Genomic DNA, 19,967 nt, shown 5'->3' on the forward strand with positions numbered 1-19,967 from the left:
CCCGGGAGGTGGAGATTACAGTGAGCCTAGATCGGCCACTGCACTCCAGCCTGGGTGACGGCAAGACTCCATCTGAAAAAAAACGTAGCCTGCGCTCTGTGGGGTGGGGCCCTGAGGCAGGTCTGTGGGGAGCACTGGAGCAGGGGCCACGCCGACCCGCCGCACCCCTCAGAGGGGTGGTATCCCGGGGCTCCTCTTCCTAGACAGCCCCGTGCATGCAACCTTTGCCCTGGTTGCAGGTCGGGACTCGCCTCAGCACTGCCCCGGTGCCAGGCGGGTGAGGGCTGGGGCAGAGGGCAGAAGGAAGGGGCGTGTTGCAGAACAGGCCCCTAGTGGAGCTTTCTGGAAGGCCCCACCAGCGGCTTCACGTCATTGGTCACAGGTGTGTCCAGGGGCCGTTGGTAGCTGCAAGGGAGGCTGGGGATGACTGCTCTTGAACTGGCGCTCAGGGCAGAACAAAACACATTGCATTAGCTAGGAGCAGGGGATCCTCGGCGGCGGGCTGCTAGGAGCCCACGGAGGGCTCAGCGCGGGAAGTGCTGTGCAGACGGGCGGCCTCCCAGCCTGCAGCCCCCGGGCGCACGTGAGCAGCGAGCGAGCACATGCAACTAATGGACATGCGCCTGACGTCCCGACAACGCATGTGGCTCATGCGCAGGCACCTGTCGCCCCAGCAGTGCGAGAGTGATGCACGCGCATGTGCCCGTGACGCGGTGGACACCGTGGGTGAGAAGTGGGGCAGGACAGGTGGGCAGTGAGCTCCGAGGGCGTGGGGTGTCCAGGGGAGCAGAGCCGGTTTTAGGGATTTTGGCCAGAGGAGCAGTGGGGCTCACTGCTTCGGGAGCCAGGGAGTGCAGGGGTGAGGCCCACTGGGCTTTGGGTTTGAGGGACGGATGAGCTGGGCCGTTAACTGGAATGGAGATAGGGAAAGGAATGGGTTTGGAGAACTAGCAGGAGCTTGGTTCTAAGCACGTTAATTTTACCTGGGATAGACAGGACTTTATTTTTTATTTTTATTTTTTTTGAGAGGGAGTCTCACTCTGTTGTCCAGGCTGGAGTGCAGTGGTGTGATCTCGGCTCACTGCAACCTCCGCCTCCCAGGCTCAAGCGAGTCTCCTGCCTCGGCCTCCAGAGTAGCTGGGATTACAGGCACCTGCCACCACGCCTGGCTGATTTTTGTATTTTTGGTAGACACCGGGTTTCACCATGTTGGCCAGGCTGGTCTCGGACTCCTAAGCTCAGGTGATCCACCCACCTTGGCCTCCCAAAGTGCCGGGATTACAGGCGTGAGCCACCACGCCTGGCCTGGGTGACCCATTTAAATCACCTTTGATGATACGGGGATATGTGACATTTTAAAGTAATATGTATACATGGAAGGAAATAAAAAAAGTATAAAAAAGGGAAGTTGCCTTTCATTCTCTAATTCCCAGTATCCCTGTCCGGAGCCCACTGCTCTCACCAGTGCCCTGTGGCTTCTTTTGGAGAGTTCCGTGTATATATAAGCATGCCTGAGCCTTTGCAAGGATGATAATGCATCTTGAACAAACACGGGATATTTTCACTGCTCTGTGGTAGCCAGAAGGTTTCTTTCTCTTTTTCTTTTTTTCTATTTTGAGATAAGGTCTTGTTCTGTAGTCCAGGCTGGAGTGCAGTGGTGCGATCATAGCTCAGTACAGCCTCCACCTCCTGGGCTCAAGCGATCCTCCAGCATCCCAAGCACCTGGGACTACAGGCACACCACCATGCCAGGCTAATTAAAAAAAAAAAAAATTGGCCAGACGCAGTGGCTCAACGCCTGTAATCCCAGCACTTTGGGAGGCCGAGGTGGGCGGATCACGAGGTCAGGAGATCGAGACCATCCTGGCTAACACGGTGAAACCCCATCTCTATTAAAAACACAAAAAATTAGCTGGGCTTAATGGCAGACCCAGCTACTTGGGAGGCCGAAGCAGGAGAATCACTTGAACCCAGGAGGTGGATGTTGCAGTGAGCCGAGTTTGCGCCACTGCACTCCAGTGTGGGTGACAGAGCGAGACTCTGTCTCAAAAAAAATTTTTTTTTTTTTTTGTTTAAGAGACAGGGTCTTGCTATGTTGCACAGGTGGTCTCAAACTCCTGGCCTCAAGTGATCCTCCTGCCTCAACTTTTCAATGTGCTGGGATCGTCGGTGTGAACCACTGTACCTGGCCCAAAGATTTCTTAAGATGCAAAAAGTAAAAAAAAGTGATAAATTTATTTTCACCAAAATTAATAGCTTCTCATTGAAACAGCCAGTCTGAAAAATTCGCGGAACCCATCATTTCACTTACCCGCACTCAGTATTTCTTTTTTTTTTTTTTTTTTTTTTTTTTTGAGACGGAGTCTCGCTGTGTCTCCCAGGCTGGAGTGCAGTGGCCTGATCTCGACTCACTGCAAGCTCCGCCTCCCGGGTTCACGCCATTCTCCCACCTCAGCCTCCCAAGTAGCTGGGACTACAGGCGCCCGCCACCACGCCCGGCTAGTTTTTTGTATTTTTAGTAGAGACGGGGTTTCACCATGTTAGCCAGGATAGTCTCGATCTCCTGACCTCGTGATCCACCCGCCTCGGCCTCCCAAAGTGCTGGGATTACAGGCTTGAGCCACCGCGCCCGGCCCGCACTCAGTATTTCATGCCTGGGGGTGAAGCAGGAAGTCCTAAGGTGGGGAGGTGCAGTATGGTTTTCTCAGTGTAAGTGAGCAAGGATGGAAACCGTTGTGTTGTGGTGCTCTGTGTTGCCACTGGGCAGCACCACGTGTTACTTGCGTCCTGAATCCTGCACTGATGACTGAGTCAACACTTCACATTACCGACCCCCCTTTTCTCCTTCGGCTGCTTCATCCTGACTGCCTCTGCCTGGATTCCATAGTTCACCACTTCCAGGATTCTGTGCCTCCTTGAGACGGTACCTTGCCATGAAAGCCCCTACCCGTGGTTTTACTCAACTGCTGGCCTTCCTTTTTTTTTTTTTTTTTTTTTTTGTAATGGTGCTCTGTCGCCCAGGCTGGAGTGCAGTGTTGCGATCTCGGCTCACCACAACCTCCAGCTCCTGGGCTCAAGTGATTCTTGTGGCTCAGCCTCCTGAATCACTGGGACTACAGGCGCCATCATGACCTGCTAATTTTTGTTGTTTTTTTTTTTTTTGAGATGGAGTCTTGCTCTGTCACCCAGGCTGGAGTGCAGTGGCGCAATCTTGGCTCACTGCAAGCTCTGCCTCCCGGGTTCACACCTCAGCCTCTCGAGTAGCTCAGCCTCTTGAGTAGCTGCAACTACAGGCGCCCACCACCACGCCCGGCCAATTTTTTGTATTTTTAGTAGAGACAGGGTTTCACCGTGTTAGCCTGGATGGTCTTGATCTCCTGACCTCGTGATCTGCCCACCTCGGCCTCCCAAAGTGCTGGGACTACAGGCGTGAACCACTGTGCCTGGCCAATTTTTGTATTTCTAGTAGAGATGGGGTTTCACCTCATCTCTACTAGATTTGCCCACCTCTGCCTTCCAAAGTATTGGTATTACAGGCATGAGCCACTGTGCCCAGCCAACTGTCAGCCTTCTGGTGCTCGTTTGTGACAATGAGGGAGAACGTGGTTGGTGCTGTGCTCCGTGTCCACCGCCACTGCCAGTTCAACAGTCAGCCGGAGTTTCTACTGGCATACAGTCCCATGGCACTTCTCACTGGCATATCTGGTCGCCTTCGGTCTCCTCACCCCGGTGACCACTGTCCCATGCCCTCAGCAGATGGGTCACTCCCACTCCATGAGAGAATGGAGGCCAGGAAACCCCACTCCGCATCCTCTTGAATCCCAACCCAGGCTTGCACTTCCTGCCTCGCAGCGGAAGAGGTCTCCCTCTCCAGTGCCCGAGCCCTCGATGGTTTCCCCGTCGTCTTTCTCCTGCCTTCTCAGACCTTGCACTTTGAATCTGTCTTTTCTCGTGTATCAGCAGTCTACTGCTTCACAGCACTTCAACACGCAAGATCACTCCCCTCTGTTATCTACCTAATTTTATCCCCTTCCAACCTTCCCTCTGTCTCTTCCCTGGTATAGCCAAATTGTTTTCTCCTTAAAATTTTCAGTTTATTTATTTTTTATTTTTTGTAGAGGTGAGGTCTCATTATGTTGCCCAGGCTGACCTTGAACTCCTGTGTTCAAGCGATCCTCTTGTCTCAGCCTCTCAAAGTGCTGGGATTACAGGTATGAGGCACTGTGCGGTGCCAAACATTTTCAGTGTCTTTAAAGTTAAGCATTCATCACTTTACCTCACAGCCCACATTTCTTTTTAAAAAAATAAATTCAGACATAATTCACATACATACCATAACATTCACCCTTTTAAAGTATATAATTCAGTGACTTTTAGTAAATTTATAAAGTTGTGTAACCATCAACACTGTCTCATTTCACAGCATTTTTATCAACCCGAAAAGGAAACCCCACATTCATTTGCAGTCACTGCCTGTCCTCTCCCCACAGTCCCTGATAACCACTAATTTACTTAGTTTTTTTTTTTTTTTTTTTTTTTTTTTTTTTTTGAGACAGAGTCTTGCTCTATTGCCCTGGCTGGAGTGCAGTGGCTCGACCTTGCCTCACTGCAACCTCTGCCTCCCGGGCTCCAGCGATTCTTCCATCTCAGCCTCCCGAGTAGCTGGGATTATAGGCACCTGCCACCACGCATGGCTAATTTTTCTATTTTTAGTAGAGATGGAGTTTCACCATGTTGGCCAGGCTGGTCTTGAACTCCTGACCTCCATTGATCCACCTGCCTTGGCCTCCCAAAGTGCTGGGATTACAGGCGTGAGCCACCAGCCTGGATGAAGTTGTCATGTTTTTCTTTTTTTTTTTGAGAAGGAGTCTCATCTTGCAGTGTCACACAGGTTGGAGTGCAGTGGTATGATCTTGGCTCACTGCAACCTCCGCCTTCTGGGTTCAAGCAATTCACGTGCCTCAGCCTCCCGAGTAGCTGGGACTACAGGCACGAGTCACCACGCCCAGCTAATTTTTATATTTTTAGTAGGGACGGGGTTTCACCATGTTGGCTGCGCTAGTTTCAAACTCCTGACCTCAGGTGGCCTGCCTGCTTTGGCCTCCCAAAGTGCTGGGATTAGAGGCGTGAGCCGCCATGCCTGGCCTAATCTACATTCCATCTCTGATTCATGAATTCTGTAGATTTTATATCAATGGAGTTAAACAATCTGTGGCCTTCTGTGTCTGTCTGGCTTCTTCATTTCAGGAGGATGTTTTCAAGGTTCATGCAAGTTTCATCCTGGGTCAGTGCCTCATCCTCCCCCAACCGTTTTTTTCGGGCTGCATAATATTCCATTATGTGCATACATTTTGTTTGTCCACTCATCAGTTGATGGGCATTTGTATTATTTTCACTTTTTGGCTATTATGAATAATGCTGCTGAGAACATTTGTGTACATATTTTTCTGTGGACATGGCTTTTCTCTTGGGTATAACCTTAGGAGTGAGATAGCTGGACCGTGTGTTAACTCTATATTGAACCTTTTTTAAAAAAATACTTTATTTCTGAAACACCATCTACATTTAACTTTTTAAGGAACTGCTGCCTATTTTCCAAAGTGGCTACATCATTTTAAATTGCCACTAGCAGTGTATGAGGGTTCCGATTTCTCTACATTCTCCCCTACACTGCCATTATCTATTTTTTTCCCATGAGACAGGTTCTTGCTCTGTTGCCCAGGCTGGAGTGCAGTGGTGCGATCACAGCTCACTGCAGCCTGGAACTCCTGGGCTCAAGCGATCCCCCTGCCTCAGCTTCTCAAGTAGCTGGGATTGCAGGTGCGCAGCGCACGCCCAGCTGATTTTTGAATTTTTGTTGAGATGGGGTCTTGCTACGTTGCCTGGGCTGGTCCTGAACTCCTGGGCTCCAGTAATCCACCTCTTTAGTTTATGAAAGCATTGGGATTACAGGCGTGAGCCACCACGCTTGGCCTATTAACCTGACTTTTTGATTCTAGCCATCATAGTGGATAAAGTGGTATTTGGTTGTAGTTTTGATTTGTGTTTCCTTAACGTCTAATGACACTGGACATCTTTTCCTGTACTTGGTCGTTTGTACATCTTTTGAAGCATACATATTCCTTTGTCCATTTTTAAATTTTTTTTTGTGTGTGTGTGTGTGTGACTGAGTCTCACTCTGTCACCCAGGCTGGATTGCAGTGGTATGATCACGGCTTCCTACACCCTCAGCCTCCCTGGGCTCAAGTGATTCTCCCTCAGTCTCCTGAGTAGCTGGGACTACAGGTGTATGCCACCATGACTGGCTAATTTTTAAATTTTTTGTAGAGATGGGGTCTCTCTATGTTGCCCAGGCTAGTCTTGAACTCCTGGGCTCAGGGGATACACCTGCCTCAGCCTCTCAAAGTGCTAGGATTACAGGCAAGAGCCACTGTGCCTGCCCTGTCTTTTAATTGTTCTGTTGTAAATTATTTACTTTGGATACGAGTTCCATGTCAGACATATGAATTTACAGTAATTTCTCCTGTTCTGTGGATTATCTTTTTAAAATGGTGTCATTTGCAGCACAAACGTTTTAAATTGTGATGTCCAGTGTATCTATGTTTCTTTTGTTAACTGTGTTTTCAGTGTCATATCTAAGAAACCACTTCCTAAACCAGAACCCCAAAGATTCACGCCTATGTCTTTATTTATCTGGAGACAGAGTCTCATTCCGTTGCCCAGGCTGGAGTGCAGTGGCATGATCTCGGCTCACTGCAACCTCCGCCTCCCGAGTTCAAGCGATTCTCCTGCCTCAGCCTCCCGGGTAGCTGGGATTACAGGCGCCAGCCACCACGCGCAGCTAATTTTCTGTATTTTTAGTAGAGACAGGGTTTCACCATGTTGGCCAGACTCGTCTGGAACTCCTGACCTCAAATGATCCTCCCGCCTCGGCTTCCCAAAGTGCTGGGATTATAGACGTGAGCCACGTCTGTGTCTTTTAATAGAGTTTTATCGTTTTTGGCCGGGCGTGGAAGCTCACACCTGTAATCCCGCCCAAGGTGGGCGGATCACTTGAGGTCGGGGGGTTCGAGACCAGCCTGGCCAACTTGGTGAAACCCCCTTTTCTACTAAAAATACAAAAAATTAACCGGGCGTCGTGGCGCGAGTCTGTGGTCCCACCTAGTCGGGAGACTGAGGCAGGAGGATCACTGGAGCCCCGGAGTTCGAGGCCAGCCTGGGCCACACAGGGTTTGGGTCTTGCATGTAAGCCTGGTCTGTTTGGTGAATCTGCAGACTATGAGAACTGGCGGCCCACTTCTGTTCCCCGTGGGCGCATTTCCCGAAGTGCGCGTGGAAAAGCCAGGTAGCTGCGCCTCCGTCAGTCTCGGCCCCGCCCCCGCCTTCCTCAGTCTCGGCCCCGCCCCGCCTCCGTCAGTCTCGGCCCCGTCCCCGCCTTCCTCAGTCTCGGCCCCGCCCCGCCTCCGTCAGTCTCGGCCCAGCCCCGCCCCGTCAGTCTCGGCCTCGCGTTCGGCCTCGCCCCCGCCCACCGCGCAGAGTCTCGCGGCGCCTTAGTCCTCTGGCGCCCTCGTCCTCCGGCGCCCTCGTCCTCCAGCGCCCTCGCGCGGTCAGAGCCGCGCCGCGAAAGCGCAGCTCCACGGGAGCGCCGACGCGCGTCCCTTCCGGCTCGCCGTAGCAGCCTTGCCGCCGCTTCCTCCGCCGGGGCCCCGGATGCGATGAGCGGCTGCGGCCCCGCTTCCATCCTCCCGCTCTCCTGACGCGGCCGGAGCGCAGCCTGGAGGCCCAGGGTAAGTAAGGGCGGAGGCGCGGGAGGCCCTCGGGACGGCAGCGGCCAGGGCCCGGGGGTCGCGTAGTCACAGCCGCCGGCGTACAGGGCCCGCTCGCCGGCCGGCCTCGGGCTTCGCGTGGGGACCAGGCCGTGGTGGCTGCCGTGTGCGACCCCGGGCGGGCGACCGGGCTGAGGGCTCACGGGCCCGGGTCTTTCGTGTCGTAGCGCCCGTCGCCGGCAGGTCGCGCGATGCGCGCCCGTTTCGCTGGGTCTCCCAGGCTCCTGGGCTGGGGGCGTGGTCGATGGCAGCTCGGCCTGGCGGCCTTGCGGGAATCGGGGGACTCGGCCGGCGCCTCCTGGTTCTCGGGGCTGCGGGGGTGGCTGTTGCTTCTGGCGCGCGCGTGGGCTTCCCTCGCGGTCACGAGCGCGACGCTGAGGTGCGAGGATGGGACGTCCAGAACCACTTCCCTGAGGCGCGACGGGGCGAATTCACCCAGCACTGAAGGACCCCGCGCCACGGGTGTCCCGGAACGCGCCGCCACGGGGGTTACAGCGCGGTCCGAATCCGCTGCTTGTCGGCGTAGACCCGCCTGGTCCTCCACGGCCGAGCCTTAGTAATCGCCGCTGTCTCCGCGGGCCTCCGCTCGGCTGTCGCCGTGTCGGTGACGGAAAAGTAACGCATCCCGGTGCTTTGTCAGTGTGACTTTTTGAGACGGTGTCTCGCTCTGTTGCACAGGTCGGCGTGCGGTGGCGCGACCACGGCTCACTAGAGCTTCGACCTCCCGAGGGGTTGGGACCGCAGGCTTGGGCCACCATGCCTGGCTAACTTTTTATTTTGTTTTGTTTTGTTATTTTATTTTATTTTTTTTTGACACGGAGCCTCTCTGTCGCCCAGGCTGGAGTGCAGTGGCGCGATTTCGGCTCACTGCAACCTGCGCCTCCCGGATTCAAGTGATTCTCCTGCCTCAGCCTCCCATGTAGCTGGGACTGCAGGCGCCCGCCACCGCGCCCGGCTTTTTTTTTTTTTGTATTTTTAGTAGAGACGGGATTTCATCGTGTTGGTCAGGCTGGCCCGGAACTCCTGACCTCGTGATCCGCCCCCGTTGGCCTCCCGAAGTGCTGGGACTACAGGCATGAGCCACCGTGCCCGGCCAATTTTTTTGGGTTTTAGTAGAGACGGGGTTTCACTCCGTTGCCCAGGCTGGTCTCGAACTCCTGAGCTCAGGCAGTCCGCCCTCCTCGCCCTCCCAAAGTGTTAGGATTACAGGCGTGAGCCACTACGCCCGGCCAATTTTTTATTATTTGAATTAGGGTCTTGCTGTGTTGCCCAGGCTGGTCTCGAGCTCCTGAGCTCAAACAGTCCTAGCGCCTTGCCCTCCCAGTGCTGGGGCTGTAGCGTGAGCCGTGGCGCCGGGACCGTGGAAGTGTTCATAGGGCTTCTCTCTGGGTTCATGGATGAGTTGTAGTCTTTTTTACTTATTTGTGTTCTTTCTTTTTTTAGCAGAATATGTGCAGTAAAATGATTTTTGTAATTCTTATTATTATTTTTAGACAGAGTCTCACTCTGTCACCCAGGCTGGAGTGCAGTGGCAGGATCTCGGCTCACTGCAACCTCTGCCTCCCGGGTTCAAGCAATTCTCCTGCCTCAGCCACCTGAGTAGCTGGGACTACAGGCGCGCGCCACCACGCCTGGGTAATTTTTGTATTTTTAGTAGAGACGAGGTTTCACCGTGTTGGCCACACTGGTCTCGATCTCCTGACCTCTTGATCCGCCTGCCTCGACCTCCCAAAGTGCTGAGATTACAGGCGTGAGCCACTGCGCCCAGCCTCTACTGGTCTCTTAAACCAACTTCAGTTAAGCTTTTGGTCTCTATCTCTCTACTGAAACAGCTCCTTTGGGGATTTCTGGTGCCTCCACATTGCCAGGTTCCCTTTCAGCAGCTCTTACAGCAGCAGCTTGTGGCTTCCTTGAAAAATTATCTCCCTCAGGCATGGAGACACCCCTCTTGAATGGTTCTCCACTTACCTTACTGGCTGCTACCCCCAGTCTCCTTGCTGATCCCTTCTCATCTCTGTTACCTGTGAATGCTACACTGCCTCAGGGCAATCCTCAGACCCTTTCTCTGGTCTGTAAGTCCCGGATATTATAATCGTATGTCGACTGAATGTAACTTATTGGCATGTCCCGCATTGCATCTGGCTGGATCTTTCTACCCCACACTGCTACTTTTACATGTGAGAAACCTGTTTCATTTGTGTGTTTGTTTGTTTGTTTGTTTTATGTGTGTGTATTTTTTTTTTTTTTTTGAGGCAGAGTCTTGCTCTGTTGCCCAGGCTGGAGTGCAGTGGCGTGATCTCGGCTCACTGCAAGCTCCGCCTTCTGGGTTCACGCCATTCTCCTGCCTCAGCCTCCTGAGTAGCTGGGACTACAGGCGCCCGCCACCACGCCCGGCTAATTTTTTGTATTTTTAGTAGAGATGAGGTTTCACCGTGTTAGCCAGGATGGTCTCGATCTCTTGACCTCGTGATTCGCTCGCCTTGGCCTCCCAGAGTGCTGGGATTACAGGCATGAGCCACTGTGCCTGGCTGGGAGCCTGTTTCTTACACGCTCTGTTCTCTCTCAGTCAGGGGCAGCTTCGCTGTCTCTGTTGCTGTGGTTACAGCACCTTGTAGTGAACTGTGCATTTCTTCTGCATCCTAAGTCTGACCTGTCAGTGCCTTCTAGAGTGGTCTCAAACATGACTTCTGCAGTTTACTCTCAGCATGGCAGCTGAGTGATGTGTTTAAAACAGAAATCACATCGTGTGCTTCTCTGCTCCCTTCATGGTTTCTCATCTTCAGACCAAAAGCCAGAGTTCTGAAGGCAGTTTCTGGAGGCCATTAGTGACCAGGCCTCTGCTGTCTCTGTGGCCCTGTGGCCTTGTGGCCCAGCACCCAGCTGATCACCTCATGACCCCAGCCACTCTCCTTGAGCCACCAGCTGCACCTGGCTCAGCGCTTGGGCACATGTTGCTTCTGTCTAGCACATTGGGACCTACATGGGCATGGGTCTCATTCTCACCTAGTGTGTTCTTTCAAAATTCTGTTCTTCAGAGAGGCCTTCCCTCCTTGCCCTGCATCATGGCAACTGGCCCGCCTCCCCGAAGTAGCTCCCTCCCCTTATTCTGCATAAGTCTCTTCCTTTGCACTTAATACCTGGCACTTGCCACTTTGCTTTGCTCACTCTTAGATCCCCAGTGTGTCAAACAGTATCTGACATTAAATGTGCAGTAACTATTTGTTGAATAAGTAGATGAATGCAAAAGTTCTTTTTTTTTTTTTTTTTTTTTTTTTTTTTGGAGACGGAGTCTTGCTCTGCCGCCCAAGCTGGAGTGCAGTGGCCGGATCTCAGCTCACTGCAAGCTCCGCCTCCTGAGTTTACGCCATTCTCCTGCCTCAGCCTCCTGAGTAGCTGGGACTACAGGCGCTCACCACCATGCCCGGCTAATTTTTTTTGTATTTTTTAGTGGAGACGAGGTTTCACCGTGTTAGCCAGGATGGTCTCGATCTCCTAACCTCGTGATCTGCCTGCCTCGGCCTCCCAAAGTGCTGGGATTACAGGTGTGAGCCACTGCGCCTGGCCTTTTCAGCCTCTTTTTACAGGTGGAAAAGCAATGATCCAATCCCTGGCTTCCCTTGGGGAGCCTGACCCTTGCTTCTCAGCCAATCTGTAGAGGTGTTTGCGTCCCCATTGCCTTTAGGAGTTGAAATCCTGGTCCTCCTTGCCGGGCGCGGTGGCTCAAGCCTGTAATCCCAGCACTTTGGGAGGCCGAGGTGGGCGGATCACAAGGTCAGGAGATCGAGACCACGGTGAAACCCCATCTCTACTAAAAAAAAACCAAAAAACTAGCCCGGCGCGGTGGCGGCGCCTGTAGTCCCAGCTACTCCGGAGGCTGAGGCAGGAGAATGGCATAAACCCGGGAGGTGGAGCTTGCAGTGAGCTGAGATCTGGCCACTGCACTCCAGCCTGGGCGACAGAGCGAGACTCCGCCTCAAAAAAAAAAAAAAAAAAGAAATCCTGGTCCTCAGTGTTTTCTTCTAGATCCAGCCTCCGTTAGGCCTGTAATCTCAGCCCTTCCTTCATGGTTTCTGCTTTATATCTTGTCAAGGAATGTTTTTATCTTATCTTGGTGCATTGTTTTAAAAATAAAATTTTAAAATCATTTATATTCAGAGTGGAAGGGAAGGTCTTTGCATATCCCCACTTCCATCTTGTTTAATTTTTTATTTTATTTTATTTTATTTTTTTACACAGAGTCTCTCTCTGTCGCCTAGGCTGGAGTGCAGTGGGGTAATCTCTGTTCACTGCATCCTCTGCCTCTCTGGTTCAAGCGATCCTCCTGCCTCAGCCTTCTGTGTAGCTGGACTACAGGCACCCACTACCACGCCCAGCTAATTTTGTATTTTTAGGAGAGACGGGGTTTCACTGTGTTGGTCAGGCTGGTCTTGAACTCCTGACCTCAGGTGATCCGCCCACCTCGGCCTCCCAAGGTGCTGGGATTACAGGTGTGAGCCCCCGTGCCCAGCCATTATTTATCTTTTTAAGAAAATTTACGGATAGTAGGATTCACTTTCTTTGGTGTAGAGTTCTGAGAATTTGGGCAAATGTGTACATTCCACCAGTTAGGATACAAAACAGTTTTTTCAATGCCCCCAAAATTCCCTCTTGCTGCCCCTAAGTAGTTACATCTTCCCTCTAGTTCTTGGCAGCTGCTGATCCCTGTCTCTGTGTCTGTCTGTTCCAGAATGTCATATAAAGCAGGGGTCCCCAAACCCTGGGCCACAGACTGGTGCTGGTCTTTGGCCTGTTAGGAACTGGGCTGCACAGCAGGAGGTGAGTGATGGGTGAGTGAGTGAAGTTTCATCTGTGTTTACAGCCACTCACTTTACTGCTTGAGCTCTGCCTCCTGTCAGATGAGCAGCGACATTAGATTCTTATAAGAGTGCAAACCCGAATGTGAACTGCACATGTGAGGGATCTAGGTTGTGCGCTCCTTGTAAGAATCCAATGCCTGGTGCTGTCACTATTTCCCATCACCCCCAGATAGGACCATGTGGTTGCAGGAAAACAAGCTCAGGGCTCCCACTGATTCTACATGATGGTGAGTTATATAATTATTTCATTATGTATTACAATGTAATACTAATAGAAACTGTAATGTGCTTGAATCATCCTGAAGCCATCCCTGCTAGCTGCCTGTCTGTGGAAAATTGGTCTTCTACGAAACCAGTCCCTTCTGCCAAAAAGGTTGGGGACCGCTGATATATAGGGAATCATTCAGTTTGTAGCCTTTTGAGTTTGCCTTTTTTCGTTGAGCATAGTGCATTTGAGATTCACCCAGGTTTTTGCATGTTCCAGTAGTTTGTCTGTTTTGTTTTTGAGATGGAGTCATGCTGTGTTGCCCAGGTTACAGTGCAGTGGCGTGATCTCGGCTCGCTGCAAGCTTGCTTCCCAGACTCAAGTGATTCTCCTGCCTCAGCCTCCCGAGTAGCTGGGATTACAGGTGCCTGCCATCACGCCCAGCTAATTTTTTTGTATTTTTTGTTTGTTTGTTTGTTTTGAGACGGAGTTTTGTTCTTGTTGCCCAGGCTGGAGTGCAATGGCACGATCTCGGCTCACTGCAACCTCTGCCCCCTGAGTTCAAGCGATTCTCTTGCCTCAGCCTCCCAAGTAGCTGGGATTACAGGTGCCTGCCACCATATCTGCCTAATTTTTTTTTTTTCTTTTTAATTTTTAGTAGAGAGGGGGTTTCAACATGTTGGCCAGGCTGGTCTTGAACTCCTGACCTCAGGTGATCTGCCTGCCCCGGCCTCCCCTTTGCTGGGATTACAGGCGTGGTGAGCCACTGCGCCTGGCTTTTTTTTGTATTTTTAGTAGAAATGGGGTTTCACCATGTCGGCCAGGCTGGTCTCAAACTCCTGACCTCAGTGATCCACCCACTTCGGCCTCCCAAAGTGCTGGGATTACAGGTGTGAGCCACCGCGCCCAGCCCCAGTAGTTTGTTTTTGTTTTTGTTTTGGAGATGGGGTCTCGCTCTGTCACCCAGGCTAGAGTGCAGTGGCGTGATCATAGCTTACTGTAGCCGTGGCTTCTTGAGCTCAAGCGATCTCCTGCCTTACCCTCTCAGGTAACTGGGACTATAGGTGTGTGGCACCACGCCCTGCTAATTTTTAATTTTTTGTAGAGACGGTATCTCACTGTGTTGCCCAGGCTTGTCTTGGATTCTTGGACTCAAGACATCCTCTGGTCTCAGTCTCCCACCGTGTTGGGATTACAGGTTTGAGCTACTGTGTCCAGCCTGTTTCTTTTTATTGTTGAGGAGTACTCCTTGGTGTGAGCATACCAATTTGTCTGTTTGCCCACTGATGGACATTTGAATTGTTTCCAGTTCTTTGTTTTCCATCTTTTCTTTTAATAAAGGTAACGCATGAATAGTTCACATTGAAAGGTATCCAAACAACACAGAAGTACATAGAGCTCGTTAAGAGTTCCTTCGCCCTTTCTCCCCATTCATCACCTCCCCACAGCTAGCAAATTTGGGATTCATTTTTCTGGGTTTCTTTCCATACATCAGAATGTGCATTCTCAGTGAGGGCGATATCTCCAACAAGGGAGTGATAATTAGTTCTTGGAAGAAGGGTGAAAAAATGTAGACATTACAGTGTTTTGTGGCCTCCCAAAGATCCCAAACCTGAACAGATATACAGTGTAGTATATCTGTGTACAGCTGTGGCATTAAAATTTCATGGGGAGGCAATTAGGAGAAAAACTTAGAAGAATGTTCCTTAGTGGGGCCGTGGAAAAGTAAAGATAGAGAAACAACAGAATGATGGATTGGGGATTCATAACCTTATTACTTGGTGTTGGATGAAGCACTTCTTCAGTTTTTCTTGAACTTCTCTCACAAGCTGAAATAAATCCCACCTGGTCTAGTGTAGGGGCTTTGGTTCATTAGGTCAAGGACCCACTACCACCTCTATGATTTAAAATCCCTGCAATTGTAACCTGTTAAATGGAAGGGACATTGGAGACATTGAGGGGAGGCTTTCCTGTTGATCCACCATTACAGCACCCTGACAGGTCAGTTCCCTGTAGTAACACACAGTGTGTTAAGCCCTAGACAATTTAAAAATTCAGTTTAACCCACTTTGTATCATTCGGAATTTATATATTTCAGGAACTAGTATGGAACTTTTGTAATGTGCCTTTTGGTGGGAGAATAATGAAGGTTTTGTTAGCATGTAGATCTTGGGTTAATAGCTTTTGTTACGTGACATCTAGTGCTACTATCTTATATTGAAAGTATTTTTTGTAACATTTATTATGAAAAATTTCAAAGATACACGAAGATTGAAAGAATTTTGTGGCTGGCCGGGCGCGGTGGCTCACGCCTGTAATCCAAGCACTTTGGGAGGCTGAGGCAGGTAGATCATATGAGATCAAGAGTTCGAGACCAGCCTGGCCAACGTGATGAAACCCTGTCTGTACTAAAAATACAAAAATTAGCCGGTTGTGGTGGCTCACACCTATAGTCCCGGCTACTTGGGAGGCTGAGGCACAAGAATCACTTGAGCCCAGGAGACAGAAGTTGCAGTGAGCCGAGATTGTGCCATGGCACTCAAGTTTAGGTGACAGAGTGAGACTCTGTCTCAGAAAAAAGAGAAAATTTTACGATGAACACTAGTATACCTGCCACTTAGTTTCCATTAAACATTTTACCATACTTGCTTCATCATACCTGTTTATCTATTTGTCTTAAATTAAAAAAAAAAATTTCAAAATGTGTGTGTCAGCATCTCTGTAGAGAGTTGAATTAAAATTAGGGGCTAGGCCAGGTGTGGTGGCTCATGCCTGTAATCCCAGCACTTTGGGAGATCAAGGCAGGAGAATTGTTTGAGCCCCAGTAGTTCGAGACCAGCCTGGGGAACATGTTGAAACCCTGTCTGGGCCGGGCGCGGTGGCTCAAGCCTGTAATCCCAGCACTTTGGGAGGCCGAGACGGGCGGATCACAAGGTCAGGAGATCAAGACCATCCTGGCTAACACGGTAAACCCCGTCTCTACAAAAAAATACAAAAAACTAGCCGGGCGAGGTGGCGGGCGCCTGTAGTCCCAGCTACTCAGGAGGCTGAGGCAGGAGAATGGCGGGAACCCGGGAGGCGGAGCTTGCAGTGAGCTGAGATCCGGCCACAGCACTCCAGCCTGGGCGACAGAGCGAGACTCCGTCTCAAAAAAAAAAAAAAAAAAAAAAAAAAAAAAAAAACCCTGTCTGTACAAAAAAGTACAAAAATTTGACTGAGCACAGTGGCTCATGCCTGTAATCCAGCACTTTGGGAGGTCGAGACAGGTGGATCACTTGAGGTTAGGAGTTGGAGACCAGCCTGGCCAGCATAGTGAAACCCTGTCTCTATTAAAAATACAAAAATTAGCCGGGCATGGTGGCGCACACCTGTAATCCCAGCTACTCAGGAGGCTGAGGCAGGAGAATTGCTTGAACCCAGGAGGTGGATGGTGCAGTGAGCCGAAATCATGTCGCTGCACTCCAGCCTGGGTGACAGAGTGAGCCTCCGTCTCAAAAAAAAAAAAAAAGTGGGCGTAGTGGTGTGTGCCTATACTCCCAGCTACTTGGGAGGCTGGGGTGGGAGGATCACTTGAGCCCAGGAGGTGGAAGTTACAATGAGGTGAGATTGGGCCACTGCGCTGCAGCCTGGAACAGAGACCCTGTCTCTGAATAAATAAGTAAAATTAGGGGCCAGGCATGGTGGCTCACGCCTGAAATTCCAGCACTTTGGGAGGCTGAGGTGGGAGGATTGCTTGTGGCCAGGAGTTTAAGACCAGCATGGGCAACATGGTGAAACCTCGTCTGTACAAAAAATACAAAAATTAGCCGGCCATGGTGGCATGCATTTGTTAAGTCCCAGCTACTTGGGAGGCTGAAGTGGGAGGATTGCTTGAGCCTGGAAGGCAGAGGTTATGGTGGGCCAGGATTGTGCCACTGTACTGCAGCCTGGATGACAGAGTGAGACTTGGTGTCAAAAAAAGAGAAAAAATTAGGAGTTAAAATTGAGTTAAAATTAGAAACATAGTCATTAAAAATTTTTAAAGTTGTTTAGCCATTGTTGGTAGCTTTGCTGTCCATTGGGATACCTGTACTACGTTTTTGAGAAGTGTTATTTTAGATGAACAGTTTCTCTGCATTATAGTTGCTTGTCTTTGTTTCTCTAACTTGTTTATAACGTCACTGAGGTCGGGAGCCATTTAACAAAATTGAAGTATAATTTACATATGGTGAAAGTTTATGCTTTGTTTTTTTGAGACGGAGTTTCGCTCGTTGCCCAAGCTAGAGTGCAATGGCGCAATCTTGGCTTACTGCAACCTCCGCCTCCCGGGTTCGAGCAATTCTCCTGCCTCAGCCTCCCAAGTAGCTGGGATTGCAGGTGTGTGCCACCATGCCCGGCTAATTTTGTATTATTGGTTAGGGATGGGGTTTCTCCACGTTGGTCAGGCTGGTCTTGAACTCCTGACCTCAAGTGATCCACCTGCCTCGGCCTCCCAAAGTGTTGAGATTACAGGCATGAGCCAGCGCACTCATCCAAGTTTATGCTTTTTAGTGTACGGTTGAATTTTTTTTCTTAGTCCATTTAATGTTGCCATCTGTGTACTTGTGTTTTTTTGAAACAGAATCTTGCTGTGTTGCCCAGGCTGGAGTATAGTGGTGTGATCTTGGCTCATTGCAACCTCCACCTCCCAGGATCAAGGGATTCTCCTGCCTCCGCCTCCTGAGTAGCTGGGATTACAGGCACGTGCCACCATGTCCAACCAAATTTTGTATTTTTAGTAGAGACGGGGGGTTTTACCATGTTGGCCAGGCTGTTCTCGAACTCCTGACTTCAGGTGATCCGCCTGCCTCGGCCTCCCAAAGTGCTGGGATTACAGGCATAAGTCACTGCACCTGGCCCATCTGTGTACTTTTGAGAGACACATTCCATTTTGTAACCAGCATCACAAATCAAGCTGTAGCTACAGTTCTTTACTTCCCCATTTCCTCATGCCCCTCTCTAGTCAGCTCCGTCTCCGCCTTCAGCCCGTCAGGTTCTGTTCTAGTCTCTGTCCCCACCATTTTCCTTGTCCGGAAAGTCATGCCAGTGACCTACACAGCCCTCGGCCTCGTTATTTGGCATCTTGCACCTGTGAGACTCAGCTGTGTTGTGGGTGTGTCAATGGTTTGTTCCTTGGTGTTGCTGGATCGTGTCTGTTGTATGGCTCTATCACGGTTTGATGTGTCTGCTCATCAGGGGAAGGTCAGTTTTAATATTCTGATATGTTTCAGTGGATCTTTTTCTGTATGTTTAACTTAGTAGTGATTGTGTTATGCAATTGGTGACCTGCTTTTTTCACTTAATATATTTGGAAATTTTGGTTTTATTACATATTTTCCATCTAGAACTTCAACACTGGAAATTTCTGATTATGCTTTTTAATTTTTTTGTTATTCTGCAGTGAGTATTATTTATGTACAATTTTTTAGATTGGTAGGTTAATTTCCTTCAGATAGATTTCTAGAAGTAGGGTTACTAGGCCAAAAGTTTTGGGGTCAGATGGGTTCCTTCCACTTTCCTACTGCCGTATGCAGTCTACTCCTACAGGGCGTTGTTTTGGTTCTGAACCCATTTGAAATCTTTTCTACATCTTCCCAAATTGCTTCTGTAATTCCCTTGAGCAGGATTAGTGGAGTGCCAGTTGTCTGATTTAATGTCTTGGCTAAGTGGGTCTGGGGAAATATTTATTTTAGTCTGTATTCCTCTTTTTAGTAGCAAGGTTGGTCATTTTCCTCTAAGCTGATTAAGTACATGCTTTTCTCCTTTTGTGAACTTTTTTTTTTTTTTTTTTTTTTTGAGTAGGAGTCACGCTCTGTTGCCCAGGCTGGAGTGCAGTGGCGAGATTTTGGCTCACTGCAACCTCCACCTCCCAGGTTCAAGCGATTCTCCTGCCTCAGCCTCCCAAATAGCTGGGATTACAGGCATGTGCCACCAAGCCCGGCTAATTTTTTGTATTTAGTAGAGACAGGGTTTCACCATATTGGTCAGGCTGGTTTTGAACTCCTGACCTCAGGTGATCCACCCGCCTCAGCCTCCCAAAGTGATGGGATTACAGGCGTGAGCCACCATGCTCAGCCTCTTTTTGTCTTTAATTCATTTTTCTACTGGGATTTTAATGTTTTTCTTAGTGATTTGTATGAGTGCTTTTTACTGTATTGGTAATAGCTTTTTGTCATACCTACTTCAAATATTCTTTCCAAGATACTTAGTTTTAGATTTTGATGATTTAGTTTTTGAGTTTTAAACATTTAAAAATTATCTTCAAATCTTTCTATTTTTTCAGTTACAACTTCATGATTTTTTTTTTTTTTGGGACGGAGTCTCGCTCTGTCACCCAGGCTGGAGTGCAGTGGCCGGATCTCAGCTCACTGCAAGCTCTGCCTCCCAGGTTTACGCCATTCTCCTGCCTCAGCCTCCTGAGTAGCTGGGACTACAGGCGCCCGCCACTGCACCCGGCTAGTTTTTTGTATTTTTTAGTAGAGACGGGGTTTCACCGTGTTAGCCAGGATGGTCTCCATATCCTGACCTCGTGATCTGCCCGTCGGCCTCCCAAAGTGCTGGGATTACAGGCTTGAGCCACCGCGCCCGGCCAACTTTATGATTTTTAAGGTTAGAGAATTGAATTTCCTTCAGAGATTTAGTAAATATTCACTTTTGTGTTCGAGTTTAACATTTTTTTTTTCTATCACCTACCAGAAGGAACATTTTGATTTTTCTTTTTTTTTTTACATTTAATATAAAACTTAGCAAGTTAGCTTATAAAAATGCTTTATTTATTTATTTGCTTGTTTGAGACAGAGTTTTGGTTGTGTTGCCCAGGCTGGAGTGCAATGGCTCAATCTGCTCACTGCAGCCTCCACCTCTCAGGTTCAAGCGATTCTCCTGCCTCAGCCTCCTGAGTAGCTAGAATTACAGGCGTGTACTACCACGCCCAGCTAATTTTTTTATTTTTAGTAGAAATGGGGTTTCACCATGTTGGTTAGGCTGGTGTCGAACTCCTGACCTCCAGTGATCCGCCTGCCTTGGCCTCCGAAAGTGCTGGGATTACAGGCACGAGCCATC

General features: G+C 49.8%; 1 protein-coding gene across 11 annotated transcripts in view; it reads left to right on the top strand.

The window, feature by feature from the left end:
* Positions 1–19,967, top strand: part of EP400 (E1A binding protein p400) — a 231,973-nt gene that overhangs the window by 88,601 nt on the left and 123,405 nt on the right. For all 11 annotated transcript variants that reach the window (XM_050747651.1, XM_050747654.1, XM_050747660.1 and 8 more), the window contains one exon: positions 7,713–7,787. The gene's annotated coding sequence lies outside the window, so the exon portion shown is untranslated. Of the gene's footprint in view, positions 1–7,712; positions 7,788–19,967 lie in introns of those variants that run through there.

The sequence above is a fragment of the Macaca thibetana genome, chromosome 11 (assembly GCF_024542745.1).
Source record: "Macaca thibetana thibetana isolate TM-01 chromosome 11, ASM2454274v1, whole genome shotgun sequence".
NCBI classification, from domain to species: Eukaryota; Metazoa; Chordata; class Mammalia; order Primates; family Cercopithecidae; genus Macaca; species Macaca thibetana.